The sequence below is a fragment of the Oncorhynchus masou genome, chromosome 22 (assembly GCF_036934945.1).
Source record: "Oncorhynchus masou masou isolate Uvic2021 chromosome 22, UVic_Omas_1.1, whole genome shotgun sequence".
NCBI classification, from domain to species: Eukaryota; Metazoa; Chordata; class Actinopteri; order Salmoniformes; family Salmonidae; genus Oncorhynchus; species Oncorhynchus masou.
This window is the reverse complement of record NC_088233.1, coordinates 55,861,996-55,882,624: the sequence shown is the minus strand read 5'-3', so window position 1 is coordinate 55,882,624 and position 20,629 is coordinate 55,861,996. Positions and strand designations below refer to the sequence as shown.

Sequence of the window (20,629 nt, the reverse complement as noted above, 5' to 3'; positions counted from 1 at the left end):
ATAGTCAAGTTCTCACTTGACTCAAAAGTGAGCAGTAGGCCTACAGTACATGGATTTGAAAATACCCGGGATAGACTTTTTGTGCCTCCTGGGTTTTATATTGTGTTAAAGTGATTGTCTTAATAATACATTACATTTGTAGAGCGCTTTTCATTTACATGCGTAAATCACAAAGCTCTTTAAATAGAGAGCAACCATTAAAATGAAAAATCTTTAATAAAAGGGCTAAAAACATTATAAGATAGCTAGCGGTCGAGTAATATACAAGATACACAAAATAATAAAGGAGGAAACAAGGACAGAACAATAGAACTCAAAGCCAACGTATAAGACCAACAATTGACACCACAACAGAGATCATATTAAGCAAAAGCCAGTTTGAAGAAGTGATTCTTGAGCTCAGACTTAAAGGCAGTGTTGGTCTGAGGCATGCGGAGGCTGGGGGGAAAGCTCGTTCCAGAACCGGGGGCCGGGACAGCAGAATGCTAGGTCACCCATTGTTTTGAAGCGTGTCTTTGGGACTGCAAGGAGCCTTTGATCATTTGACCGGAGTGACCGTGAAGACTGGGGCTGAGGAGTTCACTGAGGTATTAGGGACCAGTGGCATTGAGGGTTTTGAAGACTAACGGGAGGATTTTGAAATTGATTCTGAATTGGATGGGTAGCTAGAATGGGGGTGATGTGGGCAGATCTCCGGGTTCCTCTAAGGACCCTGGCAGAGCTATTCTGCACAAGCTGCAGCCTGTAGATGTTTTTTGAGGGGAGACCACCAAGGAGGGCATTGCAGTAATTGTGTCAGGAGGTGATGAGGGAATTGACCAGCTTATCCAGATCAGGTTTGGAGAGAACAGGACGAAGCCGGGTGATGTTTTTCAAGTGAAATAATGTTTTTTTGCAAACAGATTTTATGTGGACGGAGAAAGAGAGGGAGTGTTTCAGTAACTTTCCAAGGTTGGAGATGTAGGTGAACAGGGGAATGGAGTGGCTGCCATGGTTAAGGGTGGTGATGGGAGTGGTTGTGGAGTGGAATGCCAATGAGGATTGCTTCTGTTTTAGTATTGTTGAATTGTGGAAGGTTTTTTGACATCTAGGCCGTGATGTCATCCAGACAGTTGGTGAGGTTGTTAATGGAAGAGAGGGAGTCCGTGGTTGTTTTTATGTAGATCTGTGTGTTGTTAGCATAGCAGTGGAATTGGATGTTGTGTTTCCTGATAAGGAGACAAAGGGGAGCATGTAGATGATGAATAGGATGGAAGGAGTCTTGAAGGACACCACAGGTGATCGTGGTGGGTTCTGACTTGGCATTTCCTATGAAATCATATTGTGTGCAGTTTGAAAGGTATGAGGTGTACCAGTTAAGGACAGTACTGACAAGACCTATGTGTTCCTTCAATCAACCCAGGAGGATGCTGTGGTCAACCGTGTCGAAGGCGGCACTGAAGTCAAGGAGGACAAGGATGTTCAGGAATCCACTGTCAAGGAGGACAAGGATGTTCAGGAGTCCACTGTCAAGGAGGACAAGGATGTTCAGTGTCAGTGAGTCCACTGTCAAGGAGGACAAGGATGTTCAGGAGTCCACTGTCAAGGAGGACAAGGATGTTCAGTGTCAGTGAGTCCACTGTCAAGGAGGACAAGGATGTTCAGGAGTCCACTGTCAAGGAGGACAAGGATGTTCAGGAGTCCACTGTCAAGGAGGACAAGGATGTTCAGTGTCAGTGAGTCCACTGTCAACTGACAGGAGGAGGTTGTTTACCACTCTGACGTGGGCAGTTCTGTACTGTGGTTCGGCCTGAAACCAGATTGGAAAGCCTCATAGGAGGCCATTGGAGATCACATGTGACTGTAGTTGTTTAGCAACAACTTTTTCCATAACTTTGGACAAGACGTGGAGGTTGGAGATTGGTCGGTACGTCGAGGCTGGGTTTTTTCAGGACAGGGGAGATAACTGCTGATTTGAATTGGGAGGGAACGACACCTGTTTGGAGGGACGTGTTGATCAGTTTTGTTATAAAAGGGCTGAGTGGAGGAACAAGATTTATTTGGTTGTGGGGATGGGGTCAAGGGCACAGATTATGGCATATATTTTTTTAAATAGTGGACAACATCTCAGCAAGTGAGGTCGGAGTGAAGCAGCTCATGGAAGGTCCAGTGTTTGTGGGTGACTCAGCTGGTTCGAGTAGGTAGTTGATGGTGGAAAAGAGGTGGCGCGGGTTTCCTCGGTTGTTGTCTATTAGGTTTGAGTAGTAAGTGGACCTGATGGATTTGACAGCAGTAGCATAGGCAGCGTGGTGTTTCTTGAAACCCATCAGGTGGACGGGAAGGTTGGCTTTTCGCTATTGGCGTTCTTGTATGCATTAGGGATTGAATGTTTTATATATTAGGGATAAATGAGACAAGGGCGATGTCCAGTGTTGTTTATTATGGAAATGGAACTGCACTATTGACCCAGAGAGAGAGCGAGTGAAACACACTCACTGTAAATGAGGATATGCCACGCTGATCCTATAACTTGCTCCGTCTGCAAAGTAACAACAGTAGGACAATAGGGCTAGACCGCAGAAAGTATTCAACCCTTTAAAAGTGTGTCAACTGAGTCTCTTTTCAAGTTATTATTTCAGTAACTATTACTAACAGAGGAGGAGTGAAATTGAGATGGAATAGTACCGTAGCATTCAGCACAAACACTTGATTTCTGGCAAGGTATCCCTCCAAGCCCACTTCAATGGAATTGGAAATCACACATTGGTTAGGTCAGCACTTTCTATATACAATAACTCCTGATTAAATCATACACACATTATATCCTTGCCAGGGGCGTCGGTACCCCTAAAATCTGAGCGGGCACAAAGTATGTTAGTATGGCTGGGGGGTGGTCTGGAGGGTGGCTAGGCCGTAAATTGGAGAATTTTGCATTTTTCAAACACCTGAATCAGCTTTTTCCTGCAATCTAGAGCCATAATAATTATTCTTAATTCAAGGTAAAAAAAAATGTCTAGTTTCCTATTATTTACTCATCTATTTTACTTTCATCCATCATGCTGATTACTGCCAGATACACATTTCTGAATCTCTGAATATCCTAAAATAGCCTTACTACAAAATCCTGCTTTCTGTGAACAATTTGAAACTGAGTCGAATTGAATGATTAACAGTCCATGTTCCTCGGATTCATGTGAAGCGGTGGATCAGTTCTAAGAGCGGTATTTCTATGCTTCCCATTCTTAAGTTAGTTTTTGTGTGCTTTACTTTCGGTTTTGTACACCAGCTTCAAAGAGCTGAAAATACAATAATTTTGGTAATTTAAAAGATATTTCACAACGATTTAGATGGTACAATGATTCTCTATGATATACTTGCTTGTTTTTTCACATTAACTGAAATTCGGCAAACTGTTCGAACTCTAGCAACATGGAAGTAGCGGAGCGATTTCTGTATATTGCACCTTTAAAGGTTTATTGAAAACATAACTACAATTGCATCTGGGCTGAATAAATCACAAATATGTGGACACCTGCTCGTCGAACATCTGATCCCAAAATCATAGGCAGTAATATGGAGTTGGTCCCCTCCTTTGCTACTATAACAGCCTCCACTCTTCTGAGAAGGCTTTCCACTTAATGTGGGAACACTGCTGTGAGGACTTGCTTCCATTCAGCCACAAGAGCATTAGTGAGATCGGGCACTGATGTTGGACGATTAGGCCTGGCTCACAGTCGGCGTTCCAATTCATCCCAAAAGCGTATGATGGGGTTGAGGTAAGGGCTTTGTGCAGGCCAGTCAAGTTCTTCCACACCAATCTTGACAAACCATTTCAGTATGGACCTTGCTTTGTGCAAGGGGGCATTGTCATGCTGGAACAGAAAAGGGCCTTCCCCAAACTTTCAACAAAGTTGTGAGCACAGAATTGTCTGCTGTAGAGTTAAGATGTGTAACGGCATTCAGAAGAAGGTGAGGACCAAGATGCAGCGTGGTACATGTTCATATTTATTAATTAGAACTGAACACTAAATAGCAAAAACAAAAAAATACAAAAACATCAAAAAAAGAACATAGTATGCCCACCCTAGTCACACCCTGGCCTAACCAAAATATAGAATAAAAAGCTCTCTATGGCCAGGGCGTGACAATAATGGTCCCCCCCCCAAAGGTGCGGACTCCGGCCGCAAAACATGACTCTAAAGGGGAGGATCCGGGTGGGCCTTCTTTACGGCGGCGGCTCAGTGCGGGATGTGGACACCGCTTCACCTCAGTCTTGGCCCACCTAGATGGTGCCTCTGGAGCGGGGACCCTCGCAGCGGGCCCCGGACTGAAGACCCTCGTAGAGGGCGCCACTGGACTGAAGGGCGCCTCTGGACTCAGGGGCTGTGATTCTGGCAGCTCCGGAGTGAAGGGCGACTCTGGCGGCTCCGGAGTGAAGGGCGGGGCGGCTCTGGCGCCTCCGGACTGATGGGCGGCTCTAGCGCCTCTGGACTGACGGGCGGCTCTGGCGCCTCCGGACAGGAGGGCGGCTCTGGCAGCTCTGGACAGGAGGGCGGCTCTGGCAGCTCCGGACAGGAGGGCGCCTCTGGCAAATCCGGACTGGAGGAAGACTTGGTTCTGGGAGCAGGCACAGGACTCACCAGTCTGGGGAGACATACAGGCGGCCTCTTCCTTGGCCGAGGCACCGGATACACAGGGCCGTGGAGGTGCACTGGTGGTCTCGACCACATAGCTGCCCCCCTCCGGCAAATGCGGAACGCTGGCACCGAGCACACCAGCCTGTGAATCCTCGGCCGAGACACAGTGTGCATCACCCCATAGCACGGGGCCTGACCTGTCACCTGCTCGCCCCGGTAAGCATGGGGAGTGGGCTCAGGTCTCCAACCTGACTCCGCCTCTCCCTGTGTGTCCCCCAAAAATGTTTCGGGCTTTCTTGCCAGCCGTGTTCCCTCGTACCGCTGGTTCCCTTCTCCTGCTGCCTCCGCTCTCCTGGCTGCCTCCACCTGTTCCCATGTGAGGCTCCCTTCCAACCATGATCTCCTCCCATGTGTAGGATCCCTTCCCATCCAGAATGTCCTCCTATGTCCATTTCTCATTTTTACCATGCTGCTTGGTCCGTTGGTGGTGGGTAGTTCTGTAACGGCATTCAGAGGAAGAAGGTGAGGACCAAGATGCAGCGTGGTACGTGTTCATATTTATTAATTAGAACTGAACACTAAATACAAAGTAACAAAAGGACTAACCTAAACAGTTCTGAAAGGTGATACAAACACTAAACATGAAACAACTACCCACAAAACCCACGTGGGCAAGAGCTACCTAAGTATGGTTCTCAACCAGAGACAACGACAGACAGCTGTCCTTGATTGAGATCCATACCCGGTCAAATACAAAGAAATACAAAAACATAGAAAAAAGAACATAGAATGCCCACCCTAGTCACACCCTGGCCTAACCAAAATATAGAATAAAAAGCCTCTCTATGGCCAGGGCGTGACAAGATATCCCTTCACTAGAACTAAGGGGACCATTATTCCTCCACCACCAAACTTTACAGTTGGCACTTTGCATTGGGACAGGTAGTGTTCTCCTGGCATTCGCCAAACATAGATTCTTCCATCAGACTGCCAGATGGTGAAACGTGATTCCTTACTCCAGAGAACAAGTTTCTACTTCTCGAAAGTCCAATGGCGGCAAGCCTGATTCACGCATTCTCCTCTGAACAGTTGAAGTTGAGATGTCTGTTACTTTAAGTCTGTGAAGCATTTATATGAGGCTGCAATTTCTGAGGCAGGTAACTCTGGGTTTTCCTTTCCTATGGCAGTCCTCATGAGAGCCAGTTTCATCATAGCACTTGATGGTGTTTGAGACTGCACTTGAAGAAACTTTCAAAGTTCTTGAAATTTTCCGGATTGACTGACCTTCATGTCCGTAAGTAATGATGGACTGTCGTTTCTCTTGGCTTATTTGAGCTGTTCTTGCCATAAAATCGACTTGGTCTTTTACCACATAGGGCTATTTTCTGTATACCTCCCCTACCTTGTCACAACTCAACTGATTGGCTCAAACGCATTAAGAAGGAAAGAAATTCCACAAATTAACTTTTAACAAGGCACACTTGTTATTTCAAATTCATACCAGGTGACTACCTTATGAAGCTGGTTGAGAGAATGCCAAGAGTGTACAAAGCTGCCATCCAGGGTGACTACTTTGAAGAATCTCAAATATCAATATTTGTTTAACACTTTTTTTGGTTACTACATGATTGCATATGTGTTATTTCATAGTTTATGACTACAATATTAATTCTACATTGTAGAAAATATTACAAAATAAAGAAAAACCCTGGAATGAGTAGGTGTGTCCAAAATGTTGACTGGTACTGTATATATATACAGTTGAAGTCGGAAGTTTGCATACACTTAGGTTGGTGTCATTAAAACTCAATTTTCAACCAATCCACAAATATCTTGTAAACAAACTATAGTTTTGGCGGTTAGGACATCTACTTTGTGCTTGACAAGTTATTTTTCCAACAATTGTTTACAGAAAGATTATTTCACTTATAATTCCGTGTATCACAATTCCAATGGGTCAGAAGATGACATACACTCAGTTGACTGTGCCTTGAAACAGTTTGAAAAATTCCAGAAAAAGATGTCATGGCTTTAGAAGCTTCCGGTAGGCTAATTGATATCATTTGAGTCAATTGGAGGTGTACCTGTGGCTGTATTTCAAGGCCTACCTTCAAACTCAGTGCCTCTTTGCTTGACATCATGTGAAAATCAAAAGAAATCAGCCAAGACCTCAGCCAAGTCTACAAAAATTGTAGACCTCCACAAGTCTGGTTCATGCTTGGGAGCAATTTCCAAACACCTGAAGGTACCACGTTCATCTGTACAAACAATAGTAGGCAAGTATAAACACCATGGGACCATCATCAGCCATCATACCGCTCAGGAAGGAGATGCGTTCTGTCTCCTAGAGAAGAAGGTACTTTGGTGCAAAAGGGGCAAATCAATCCCAGAATAACAGCAAAGGCCTTTGTGAAGATTCTGGAGAACACAGGTACAAAATAATCTATATCCACATTAATAAAACGAGTCCTACAGAGACATAACCTGAAAGGCCGCTCAGCAAGGAAGAAGCCACTGCTTCAAAACCGCAACAAAAAAGGACAGACTGTGATTTGCAAATGCACATGGGGACAAAGATTGTGTCCTCTGGTCTGATGAAACAAAAATAGAACTGTTTGGCCATAATGACCATCGTTGTGTTTGGAGGAAAAAGGGGGGGCTTGCAAGCCGAAGACCATCATCCCAACCATGAAGCACGGGGTGGCAGCATCATGTTGTGGGTGTCGTTTGCTGCAGGAGGGACTAGTGTACTTCACAAAATAGATGGCATCATGAGGGAGGAAAATTATGTGGACATATTAAAGCAACATCTCAAGCCATCTGTCAGGAAGTTAAAGCTTGGTCGCAAATGGGTCTTCCAAATGTACAATGACAGCAAGCATACTTCCAAAGTTGTGGCAAAATGGCTTAAGGACAACAAAGTCAAGGTATTGGAGTGGCCATCATAAAGTACTGACCTCAATCCCATCGAAGATTTGTGTCCAGAACTGAAAAAGCGTGTGCGAGCAAGGAGGCCTACAAACCTGACTCAGTTACATCAGCTCTGTCAAGATGAATGGGCGAAAATTCACAATCTTATTGTATGAAGCTTGTGGAAGGCTACCCGAAACGTCTGACCCAAGTTAAACAATTTAAAGACAATGCTACCAAATACTAATTGAGTATACATGTACACTTCTGACCCACTGGAAATGTGATAAAATAAATAAAAGCTGAAATAAATCACTCACTACTATTATTCTGACATTTCACATTCTTAAAACAAAGTGGTCATCCTAACTGACCTAAGACAGGGAATTTTTACTAGGATTAAATGTCAGGAATTGTGAAAAATGATTTGAAATGTATTTGGCTAAGGTGTATGTAAACCTCAGACTTCAACTGTATATACAAATAAACATCCGAAACCACATTTACATAAGTATTCAGACCCTTTACTCAGTACTTTGTTTAAGCACCTTTGGCAGTGATTACAGCCACGAGTCCTCTTGGGTATGATGCTACAAGCTGGGCTCAACTGCATTTGGGGAGATTCTCCCATTCTTCTCTACAGATTCTCTCAAGCTCTGTCAGGTTGGATGGGGAGGGTTTCTGCACAGCTATCTTCAGGTCTCTCCAGAGATGTTTGATCGGGTTCAAGTCCGGGCTCTGGCTGGGTCACTCAAGGACATCCAGAGACTTGTCCCAAAGCCACTCCTGCACTTTGTCTTGGCTGTGTGCTTAGGGTTGTTGTCCTGTTGTCCCGTGAACCTTTGACCCGGTCTGAGGTCCTGAGCGTTCTGGAGCAGATTTTCATCAAGGATTTCTCTGTACTTGGCTCCGTTCATCTTTGCCTTGTTCCTGCCGTTGAAAAACATCCCCACAGCTTGATGCTGCCACCACCGTGCTTCACAGTAAGGATGGTGCCAGGTTTCCTTCAGATGAAACGTTTGGCATTCAGGCCGAGTAGTTCAATGTTGGTTTCATCAGACCAGAGAATATTGTTTATCATGGTCTGAGAGTCTTTAGGTGTCTTTTGGCAAATCCATAAAAGAATTATGACAATAATTAGCCAATCAGCATTGAGCGGGCTCAACTTTGGGTTTGGCCAGTTTGGATTTGGCTTTAGACCAATCAAATCGCTTCTTAAGCAAGACATTGTCTTCAGAAAAAATTGTCTGTTTCTTGTCTGCCTGTGCCAGAAATCAGTACCATGGGCAGCCACATGATATTTAGCAACATTGATTAGACTAAATATTTTTGGATACAGTATCTTTAAGTTTGTTTTCAGTGTAATAATCTAAGAATTTATAGCCTTGTTAATATGATGATGTTTAAATGTTTAAGTTGAAATGGTGTTGAAATAGTGGAGACTGTGCTCCAGTTTTGTGTGGACTTGAGGTTACTCTGTGGTTCTAAATCAGTAGTTGTTGTCAAAAACTGTCGAAAACCTGAACTTGCTTGACCATGCTGCATGTGATATAACTGTTTGCTACATGCACATTTTCTTTGTGGACTTCTCCCGTCTGGTGATTAAACAAACGTATAGGTTGGTGATTTTATTCCACCACTTGGTGACTGTTGTCTTTTTGTTGTCACGGCCTTACTGTATGTCACGGTGGCGTATGAACAAATGGGTTATAGAGCAAACAACACAATTATCCCAGCATAGTTTGTAATATGGCTTTTATACTGGCTTGGCTTGGCTTTCTCAGTGATTTTACCCACGCACCGCTACTGTATGCTTGTCTACATCTCTGCTGAAATCTGGGTAAAAGATTGAAAGGAATGTTAGGTAGTTATTTCTAAAGTCTACCAACCTCGCCAGCGTGCATGCCATCTAAGGGAGTTAGAAAAGCTAGCTTCGCTAAAACTTGATTGAAATGGCTTCTAGGTAGCTAGTTATCAGGTTGGGAGAATGGGAACGTATCTGGGCGAGCTAAAGCCAACTTCGTAAAATTGCTAGGTGGCTATTAGTAATACAGAGACACAACAACAAAAATTAAATCAATGAAAATATATTTCTTTAAACAGGACAAATTTGATGGGGCATGTGCCCGTGTACCCCCTATGGGCATGAGGCCTCTGATCCTTATGACTTCACCTTATGACAAACTTCAGCTTCTCCCATTTCGCAAAGCCTCCACTTAGCAGTGTGACTCCAGTCCTGGAAAGCCATGTAAGCAAACAAGACTTGAAAGATAGAGGAGGAGGGGAGAGGGAGAGAAAGAGAGAAGCAGACAGAGGTTTAGACAGAGATCCACACATGCACAGCTCTGACACCCCATGGCAACAAACAAGAGTGAGAATAGGATGGAGAGAGATAAGAAAGAGAGGGAAAGCAGCATTGAGCCTAAAGCCCTAATAGCTATAATAGTTATTAGAAAGGGCTAAAAAGGACTAGCGAATGATATAGAGATGCGCAACAGTTTGTTTTGAAGCTTCCACGTTGGGCCGCTACCTAGCTCTCTCCACACAGAGAGCCAGAACAGAGCACCGAGGCCATTGTCCCCCACAATACGAGCCCTTCTAAACAAAGCTGCCATTGCCGGCACTGAGGTTTGGAGTCGCCTGTCACTCAGTCCATTGTTGACGTGTGCAGAGCCCTGGGGACAATGGCCCTTTGTCTGGGCGACCAGAATGGCAAGCTAGGAGGCACTAAGGACACCCCCCACCCCCACACACACTCTCTTTCCCACTCTCTCTTTCCCACCTCTCTTTCCCTTTTCTACTTTCCTTTCCTCTCTCTTTCCCTTTCTTTCCCTTTCCCCTTCTCTCTCACTACATGACTGTTTCAGTGTGTGCACTCCAGGCCCTCTAGCGTTAGCGTAATGACATGCTAGCTGTTCCCATAGACTTCCAGTCAGTGGGCCACTGCTGAAAATAGGGGAAACACTGAGTAGTGCCGATGTAGGCCTTACCTTAAAAAGGTCTAAAGACCCGGTCTTCCACGTCTTTGTTGGCTTCTTGTTATTTTTTTCAATTGCATTTGGTCTCCACTATTGTAGCTCGACCGAGCAGGTCACAGCAGATAAGGACACGTTTTATCCTACGGCTGCATGCCTCGTCTGCGGAGGGCATCGTGATTTCGTGCTGTGAGGCTTATGACATATTACTGCATGCGTCTTTCAGCCACCTCGGGGGTCAAGATTATTCCGTGGAATTTCAAACAAATGAAGGGTGTGTGTGAGGGCTGAAACAAAAATGTATGTGTTTTCTCTGAGTGGCATCACTTGCTGTGGGTGTGTGCACGTGCTTGTGTGCACGGATATATGTGTGTGTGCCCTACTGATACTAAATGGCAGTGACCTCGGTTCTTCCCGAAGGAAAAAACATTGAGCTGAGTGAGCTTGTCTGCTTGCCTTTTGGGGCGTCTGTGTTATCTTTCCCCTGGCTGGCACTGTAAGTGCCATCTCTGTCTCCGCGCCAGCTGCCACACAGTGGCATCCTTATCTCTGCCAACGTATACTCCCCGGAGAGGACCGAGTTAGCCACAGACACATCTCAATAGGATTGGTCATTGGATCCCTCATACTGTACTCATCTGCCTATTGCACTCTTTCTATTCCTTGTTCTCTATCTTATTGTGTTACCTGTGAAAAGTTGTAAAACCAAAATAAGCGACTGTTGACTAAAAATGAGTATGATATTCAGCACACTTCCGAGTTTAACCTCTGAGTTTGGCGCCTGCACAGAAAGATACATGTAACATAGTGCATTTTGGAGCAGCAAAAAATGTGATGACTATGACACACTTTTTGGACATCGTGGTCAGGACAATGCTGAGAGTGTTGTGTTGGTACAAAGTAAAGATCAGCTAAGAAGGCTACTTTATTTCAGATATTTCTAGTCGTATTCTTGAAAAACAGGGAAGTTGGAATTGTAAAAAGTTACAGACTGGACATTTAGCTTATATTGAATTGATTTGAATTCAATTGAGTGAGTGATTGTGACATAAAGTGCAGGAAAGTGAAGGGAATGTGACAATAGGGACGTTGTGCAAGGTAAGTGAAAGAGTGAATATTTGGACGATCTGTCTGGGACAAAGGGAGAGAGAGCGAAAGTGAGTGAGGGACTGATGAATAGGCGATGAGAAAAGAGAACGAGAGGGTGTTGAGGGAGGGAGTGGTTGAAGGAGAGATGAGCGAACAAATGCTGTGTATGCTACTTACAGTACATACAGCACACATTCTCACACATGTAAAGTACGCTATATTTCGAGGCATTCCTACAAATTCGTAGATGGTTTTGTGAGTATGTGTTGCATAACTAACAGGTATCTCACCTGCACTCCAGGTATAACACAAGACACTACATTAATTGTTGTTTAATATTTTATCTAATGTTAGGATATGAGGATGATATTGAACATAAATTACTTATATTAATTACTTGTTACTTTTATCTCTTATTCTTATCCGGGTTTTTTTAACTGCACTGTCGGTTAGGGGCTCGTAAGTAATCATTTCACTGTAAGGTCTACACCCTGTTGTATTCGGCACATGACTAATAAAATTTGATTTGATGATGTAAAATTACACTGTCTAGTTATCTATTCTCTGCCCCTGCCCCCTCCCCCCCTCCCTCCCTCTCCCCCTCCCCTCCCCCACTCCCAAACAGGTTGTAAAGCTATTTGGGCTGGAGGCACGAGGAGCACTTTGTGGCTTCTTTAGCCTCTTGAGTCAACAGGGCACTGTCAGAGGTCAGGGATAGATAGAAAGAGCTGAGAGGACACAGTGACAGAATATAATGGAGGGAAGGAGGGGTGGATGGGGGAGGGGAAACAGTAGGCTAGTTTTGGCGGGAAAAGAGAGAGCTGGAAACTCACATATTAACATATAAACTCACAGACGGTGAGTCAGTGTCTGTTCCTGCTGTAGTCTCTGGCCCCCAGCCGAGTCACACACCATACACACTCCTCCACCCCCCCAACCCCCCTCCCTTCCACAGACACATTTCCCTCCACCCCACCCACACTTGAGATGATGTCATCCCCAGTGCATCTCCTAAGGAGCCTGTAGATAACAGTGGCATTGCTGCTACTCAGACAGAGTAACAAACTCTGGCAGGCCAAGGTAATCCTCATCCTAAAACTGATGTCAATTGTTATTGTCTAATCCTCTGAAACATTCTAACAGTCACCGACATAGCGGGGGAAGCGGGGAAAGAAGAGGGAAAGACGAAGATGAGGGAAAGTGTGTGTGTGTGTGTGTGTATACATGCCTGTGTGATTAGTAAATCTGCTCTCTTTCAAGGCTCATTAGCACCTCTGCTGGATAGTACAGCTAAGAGCCAAACACACAAAACTCCCCCTCCCACACATCACTCACAACTCACTCACGAAGGACCTCAGTTCATTTATTAGCATATCCGACACACATGCGTGCCCAAACTCAAAATACACCACACTTCCTCTAAATTACTGACATCAACACGTTCCCTGTCGCTTCCATTTCACTCCAATTATTCCATCTGCAGCCAATGCAAACATCCAGTGGAAACATTATGGGAAGTGAAATCATTGCAAAATATATGACATGCCCACGTAGACATGAAAGACCTCTTAGAGTGGGCATGAGAGGGGGCAGGGTGGCAGGGTGGCATGGTGCCCGTTCGGATGTGAGAGTGGACTTGAGCTCAGCGGAGCCTCTGTGTGCCAGCCAGGGAGTAGCAGGCATAAATGGGCAAAGGTGGTGCCAACACAGGTGCGTTGAGGACACAGCCTGGCCCGCAGAGCTTGCCACGACACCGTTTCCATGTGTGTGTGTACATGCTCGCGTGCACACGTGCATGTGTGAGCTTGTCTATGTTTATGTCTGTGTGTGGGACTCTGTGTGTGTATCTAACACTTGTGTATGTGCGTACGTACGCGCCTTCACGTACGTGTGTGAGCTTGTCTATGTTTATGTCTGTGTGTGTGTGTGTGTGAGACACGTGAGGGACACTTACTTCACCCTATAGGGATGTGACACTCATGGTGGTGACAGCTAGACAGAGTTGGTCTACTGCAAGGAGGTAGAGACATATTGTTGGGTTTCGAAGGCAGCCCCAAAAGTACAGACAAAACGACACACAGCCACTGCTCACACAGAGTGGCCATTCACCAACAAAGAGCCACTTCTCTCTCCCAGGCTGGGTGTAGCAGAGGTGCTTGCATTGTGTTTGGTCGCTCTACTGAGTTGGGGTGCTTGTGGGAAGGTGTGTGTGTGTGTGTGTGGGGGGGGGGGGTTGAAGAAGGACACCTGGAATAACCCATCTGAATGTAATTTACATTTTGTTCTCCAAAGTTTCTGAAAATTCTGTGATACTTAGTTTTCTGATTTAAGTTATTTCAAGTTGTTCGAATGTTGTATGAAGGTTCCCAAAAATTTGATAAGCACAGCTGGCATTCAGGGCAAAACTATTAAGGAGTGTTTTTACCACTGTCTACCGGTAGCTGTAGAGACCATGGTCAACACTGCCTGCTGCTGGCCAGAGATGACACTGCAACACAAGTGGAAGACCATCCATCTTAACCTGGAAATGATACATTAGGTAAACATTAGACAGACTACTACACTTAAAGAGTCTCTATCCTCCATTCCCTAAGTTTAGCCTCCGCCATGACGGTGGCAGACCACACACACTTCTGGTTCCTCTACAGTGATTGTTTCTCGTGGGTCTGGAGTTAGATAAGAGAGGAACAGTATTTGTTGACAAACAAAAAGTGACACTGCTGTCACCAAACACATAGATTAGTCATGGGTCTGACACCTGACACACAGACCGAGTGTGGGAAACACCTCTGTGTGGTGTCCTGTGAGTGTGTGGCAGAGTGGATCGCATGGCCTATTTGTATTTACTCTTAAGACTCTTAGGATTAGGAAAGGGATATAGGGTATTAGTTTACAGTAAGACATGGATCCATGACACCAGTTGCACAAATGTATGTGTGAACTGTGTAATGCTTTGGATAGAAGTGTCTGTTAAGTTACTGTATCATATTATTATTATTTGGTAAACATTCTGGATTGCAATTCACATTTGGATTCACTCATTAACAACTAAATCACATTTAGAGTGTTTAACACAAAGGAATCTCAACCTCATGTCAATTCACATTCGCTCTCCCTGAACAAGAGGACAGTGATTTTGTTTTTGACTGGACTCAAAAACATGGTTCAATGGAATAAAGTTGAATAGAGGTTTGATCAAATTAGATTATGAAGCTTGTCAGCAGCTTTGTCCATTGAAAGCAGACAGACAGTGGACAAATGGTGATCCCTAGACATAACATGACGGCTATGTGGAGGATTTATTAATACAATATGTTAAACTCAATTCAATATGCTCAACTCAATTTCAGATCGCAAACCTCACGGCAGCTTCACAAAGCCACCATTTAGCAGTCACTCAGCTGTCATCCATTGTTCACTCATAACCAACTTGGGCTATTTTCAGGCATCACTCTGTGTGAATTAATCAATGGGGCTTAAATTAAAAAATGAAGACAAATTGTTAATTAACCTTCTTTATCATTAAACAATTTGTGGGATCAATAGCAGATTGATGGACACCAGCGACCTTTCTATTGGAGCAGATGGCCACTTTGCCACTTAGCGGGCGTCACAGTATATGGGTGACAGTCCAGATGAATTGATCACGCTTAATTTCCCACAGCAGATGGACATATATCCTCTCCCTCCTCCCCCTCTTCTCCCCTTCCCAAACACTGGCTTCCTGATTTACTAAATGGGGAAGGATACAGTTTGGTCGACTAATTATGTGTCATACTGTGTTGGTTACTGTCATTTTAATTCATGTTAACTATACTCGTCATAGTAAATTTTTTTTTTTTTTTTACTACTGCAAATGTCCATACAGTCAAAAGGTTCCCACAAAAATATGCTGGTAATTTATAAGATAAATTAATAATTAAAAAAATGTAGATGCTTTTGGTTAACTGTTTGGCACAAGGGCTCTAAACACAGAAAAATCCTTCAGTATAATTCAAGCACCGCACAACCATTCATAGATGCTCATGTCACCAACCGAATCATGCTAGCTAAAGTCTCTAGAGACCACTGCACACTTTACGCAAACTACTAAAACGCAGCGATGGAGCGTCTCTTTTCTATGTACTTTTGTGTACGACACTCTGCCATTGCTTATGTATGGTGTTGTAGGTTCCTTGAAGGGCAGGTTGCATGATATATCTCCACAAATGTAACAACGTAGATTGATGAAATTCCATCTAAATGGACTTCATGCAAAAGTGCATATAAAAAAATTATTCATTTCTATTTTCGAAAATTGAATTACATTTATCCAAAACTCATATACAGTACCAACAATACATTGCAGCTTTGACGTCAAGAAGGGAATGGCCTGGTGGTGGCTGCAGCATACTACATACACTGTTTACCGGACAACATGTTTAGTGGAAATGCGAGACGAGACGGTGGGAAGAAAGTTGGACCGGTTCGTGAGGATTTGGCGGCCAGACTGGGTCAGGTGAACCCCTGGCGCTTCAGTCATACACAGGACTCACTTTGTCCCAAACGATTACGATGGCTACTAACAGTGGAAGAGTGGATTTACCATCAAAAAAGGAATCTGTGCTAACAGTCAATGTAGGCTCCAAGTCCACTGACCCCACCAGTGTTACTACAGCACTACGGCGGGCGGCTTCGGTGATGCAGGTGAATCAGGTAAGTATGTAATAAATAATGAAAATAGCCACAAGGTAATTGAGGTAGATACAGTAGATACATATAACTAGGAATAAAGTGACAGATAAACTGTAGAAGCAGTATATGTGATGAGACAAAAAGGTTAGTACAACAAGGGTAAATATAGATTGTCTGGGTAGCTATTTGGTTAACTATTTAAGTCACTATTTAGCAGTCTTATGGCTTGGGGGTAGAAGCTGTTCAGGGTCCTGTTGGTTTGCAGACTTGGTGCATCAGTACCGCTTTCCATCCGGTAGCAGAGAAAACAGTCTATGACTTGGGTGGCTGGAGTCTTTGACAATTTTTAGGGCCTTCCTCTGACACGTTTGTTATAGAGGACCTGGATGGCAGGGAGCTCGGCCCCAGTGATGTACTGGGCTGTACACACTACCATCTACAGCGCCTTGCTATAGAGGGTAGTGGATGCAAGCAGTTGCCATACCAAGCGGTATGCCAGTCAATGGTGAGGCTGTAGAACCTTTTGAGGATCTCAGGGCCCAAGCCAAAAACAATTTGCCTCCTGTGGGGGAGGAGGCATTGTTGTGCCCTCTTCACGACTTATGTGTGGACCATGATAGATCCTTAGTGATGTAGACACTGAGGAACTTGAATTTCTTGACCCGTTCCAATACAGCCCTGTCGATGTGAACGTGGGAGCGCTTGGCCCCTCCATTTCCTGTAGTCCACGATCAACTTCTTTGTCTTCCTGACATTGACGGCGAGGTTGTTGTTCTGGCACCACACTGCCAGCTCTCCAACCTCCTCCCTATAGGCTGTCTCATTCTCGTCGGTGATCAGGCCTACCACTGTTGTGTCATTGTCGAACTTAATGATGGTGTTGTGCATGTCCACACAATCGTGGTGGACAGGGAGTACAGGAGGGGACTAAGCATGCACCCCTGAGGGGTCCACGTGTTGAGGGGCCCATCAGGAAGTCCAGGATCCAGTTGCAGAGGGAGGTGTTCAGTCTAAGGTATTGAAAGCTGAGCTGTAGTCAACGAACAGCATTCTCACATCGGTGTTCTTGTCCGGTGTTCTTGTCCAGGTGGGAAATGGCAATGTGGAGTGCAATAGAGACGGCCTCTTCTGTGGATCTGTTGGTGCGGTATGCAAATGGACTGGGTCCAGGGTGTCTGAGATGATAGTGTTGTTCTGTGCCATGACCAGCCTTTCAAAGCATTTCATGGATACAGATGTGAGTGCTATGGGACGATAGTCATTCAGACAGATTACCTTGGCATTCTTGGACACAGGGACTATCGTAGTCTGCTTGAAAAAAATATATTTATTACAGAATGGTGGCTCTATTTTCGGATGATGTTAAGGCGGCGCTAGTGTCAAGCGCACGTTCTTTGACAATTTCGACAGAACCGACGCTCTGCTATTTTCAAACTATTGTGCAATGATTAGTAAATGTACCTATCAACTCGCTAGCACGAAGATGGGAGGGGTGGAAATATTTGAGGTGTGCAATTGAAAACATGATCCAAAGTGCTCATTTCAGGCAGCGCTGGTAGGGATATTTAAGACCAACCAAAAGCTGGTTTTAGCAGTAATGAGATTGGTTATGGCATGAATTTTGACAGCGGAAACACAGCATATCCAGCTCTGACTGTAACGGCGTTCTTCGTTTGTCGCAAGAAAGTCGGACCGAAATGCAGCGTGTTGGTTACTCATGTCTTTAAATAAAACAAATGACGATACATGAAATAACTTATATAAATACAAAAACAACAAACGGAACGTGAAAAATATATACAGCCTGTCTGGTGAACACTAACACAGAGACAGGAACAATCACCCACAAAATACAAAGTGAAACCCAGGCTACCTAAATACGGTTCCCAATCAGAGACAACGAGAATCACCTGACTCTGATTGAGAACCGCCTCAGGCAGCCAAACCTATGCAACACCCCTACTCAGCCACAATCCCAATAACAAAAAAAAACCACTACAAAATACAACAAACATAAACCCATGTTAAACCCTGGCCAACTAATTAACTAAAACACAAAATACTAAGACCAAGGCGTGACACTGACACACCATGCTCACCATGCTCACATGCACATGCTCACATGCACATGGAACAAGAGTAATGTGCTTTTGGTAACTGTATACTTTTTGCTTAGAAACATAAAAAACAAGTATTTTTTCCCATTTTGATAAAAAAAAACAAGAATAGCGTCCCCTCCTCTCAATGAAGGCATTTTTTTACCCAATGCAATCACGAAGTAGTCCAGACTGTCGCTAAAGGGATTGGCTCGTGAGACCACTTGAAAAGGAATCTTTATTATAAGATCAAGTTTGAAAGGAGCTAAACAGTGAGCTGATATTCCCTTTTTTATTTATGAATTGCAGGAAGGCCTACATTAAATGAACCATTCATCTCCCGTTTTGGACGTGTGAAACCCCTCCGTGATGTAGGCTGCATGTGTCCATGCCTATCATGAAACGAGAGGTGAGAACCTCGGTGAATAATGGTGAAGCCCGTATTTAGAAATTATTTTCCTGTGACAAATTCTTGTTTTTCGTTTCATATGTTCAAAATTTGAGCTCTCCACAGGCTACCCTTACCCAAGACCTACAATAACGAAGACTGATTCAACAGCATCAAGTATTTTTTATCCTTGTATGATGTTATATTAATCCCCCACTAGACTAACGGGTTAAAACCAACCTTATTCAAATGATTCACCATCCTGATCTGTAAAATGTTTCTGATTATGTTCATAAAACATTATATTTGGGAGCACTATAACGGTGAGTGGACATTCTTCCTTTCTCTTTATACTGGATATTTGCCAAGCTATTGTAAAAAGTGTGGATGTGCGTAAAACCCTCCAGAGTTTGTGTTATTTTAATGTGTGACCCGTTTCAGGAAACTAGGTGTATGTCGCAGGTCACTACTTCACAGGAGAGACGTTTGAACGTAAAAAAAATGTTTTTTATCGAAATGTGTTTTTGGGCAGAAATGCCTTCTCGAACATGTGAACTTTCATGTGCCTTAATAACAAACTTGTATGCCATCTATAAATTGTTTAAATTACGAGCCTAGTTGGATAAGCCACAGAAAAAGTAAGCAACCTTCCCGCTAGCCATGATTGTCTGAGATAATGAGTGGGCTGGACTTGCCGAGAGATGAGTTCAGCTTGATCTGCCATATAACACGCTTCTGTCTATTTGAGATGGTCAGTATGTGTAGGTAATCCTGTCTAACACAGATTTTTTTAAATATGTATCGCATAATAAACTTAACCTCTTACATCTATGGGGGCGCTATTTCATTTTTGGATGAAAAACGTTCCCGTTTTAAACAAGATATTTTGTCACAAAAAGATGCTCGACTATGCATATAATTGATAGCATTCGAAAGAAAACACTCTGACGTGTCCAGAAATACCAAGATATTCTCTGTGCGTGCCCTAGAACGTGAGCTTCAGGCAAAACCAAGATGAGATGGCATCCAGGAAATGACAAGGATTTTTGAGGCTCTGTTTTCCATTGTCTCCTTATATGGCTGTGAATGCGAGAGGAATGAGCCTGCCCTTTCTGTCGTTTCCCCAAGGTGTCTGCAGCATTGTGACGTATTTGTAGGCAGATCATTGGAAGATTGACCATAAGAGACCACATTTACCAGGTGTCCGCCCGGTGTCCTGTGCCGAAATTGGTGCGCAAAAGTCACCTGCCAGTATTTTTACATGGGATACAGAGAGGAAAGCAAGCTTCCACGAACTGCATATCAATGAAGAGATATGTGAAAAAACACCTTGAGGATTGATTCCAAACAATGTTTGCCATGTTTCGGTCGATATTATGTAGTTAATCCGGAAAAAGTTTTACGTTGTAGGTGACTGAATTTTCGGTTCGTTTCGGTAGCCAGACGCAATGTAGAAAACGGAACGATTTCTCCTACACACAGACGCTTTCAGGAAAAACTGCGCATTTGGTATGTAACTGAGAGTCTCCTCATTGAAAACATCAGAAGCTCTTCAAAGGTAAATGATTTTATTTATTTGGTTATCTGGTTTTTGTGAAAATGTTGCATGCTACATGCTACTCAAAATGCTATGCTAGCTTTGCATACTCTTACACAAATTAGTCAATTTCTATGGTTCAAAAGCATATTTTGAAAATCTGAGATGACAGTGTTGTTAAGAAAAGAATAAGCTTGAGAGCAGACGCATTCTTTTCATTTTATTTGCGATTTTCAGAAATCGTTAACGTTGCGTTATGCTAATGAGCCTGAGGCTTTAGTCACAAACCCGGATCCGGGATGGGGAGTTTCAAGAAGTTAACAAAAGACTTCACTATGCAAGTA

General features: G+C 43.9%; 1 long non-coding RNA gene across 1 annotated transcript in view; it reads left to right on the top strand.

The window, feature by feature from the left end:
- Positions 1-19,069, top strand: part of LOC135509719 (uncharacterized) — a 57,954-nt gene extending 38,885 nt beyond the window's left edge. The window contains exons 3-4 of the long non-coding RNA XR_010450967.1: positions 18,670-18,769; positions 18,875-19,069. This is a non-coding gene — a long non-coding RNA (uncharacterized LOC135509719). The remainder of the gene's footprint in view (positions 1-18,669; positions 18,770-18,874) is intronic.
- The last annotated feature ends 1,560 nt before the right edge of the window (positions 19,070-20,629 follow it).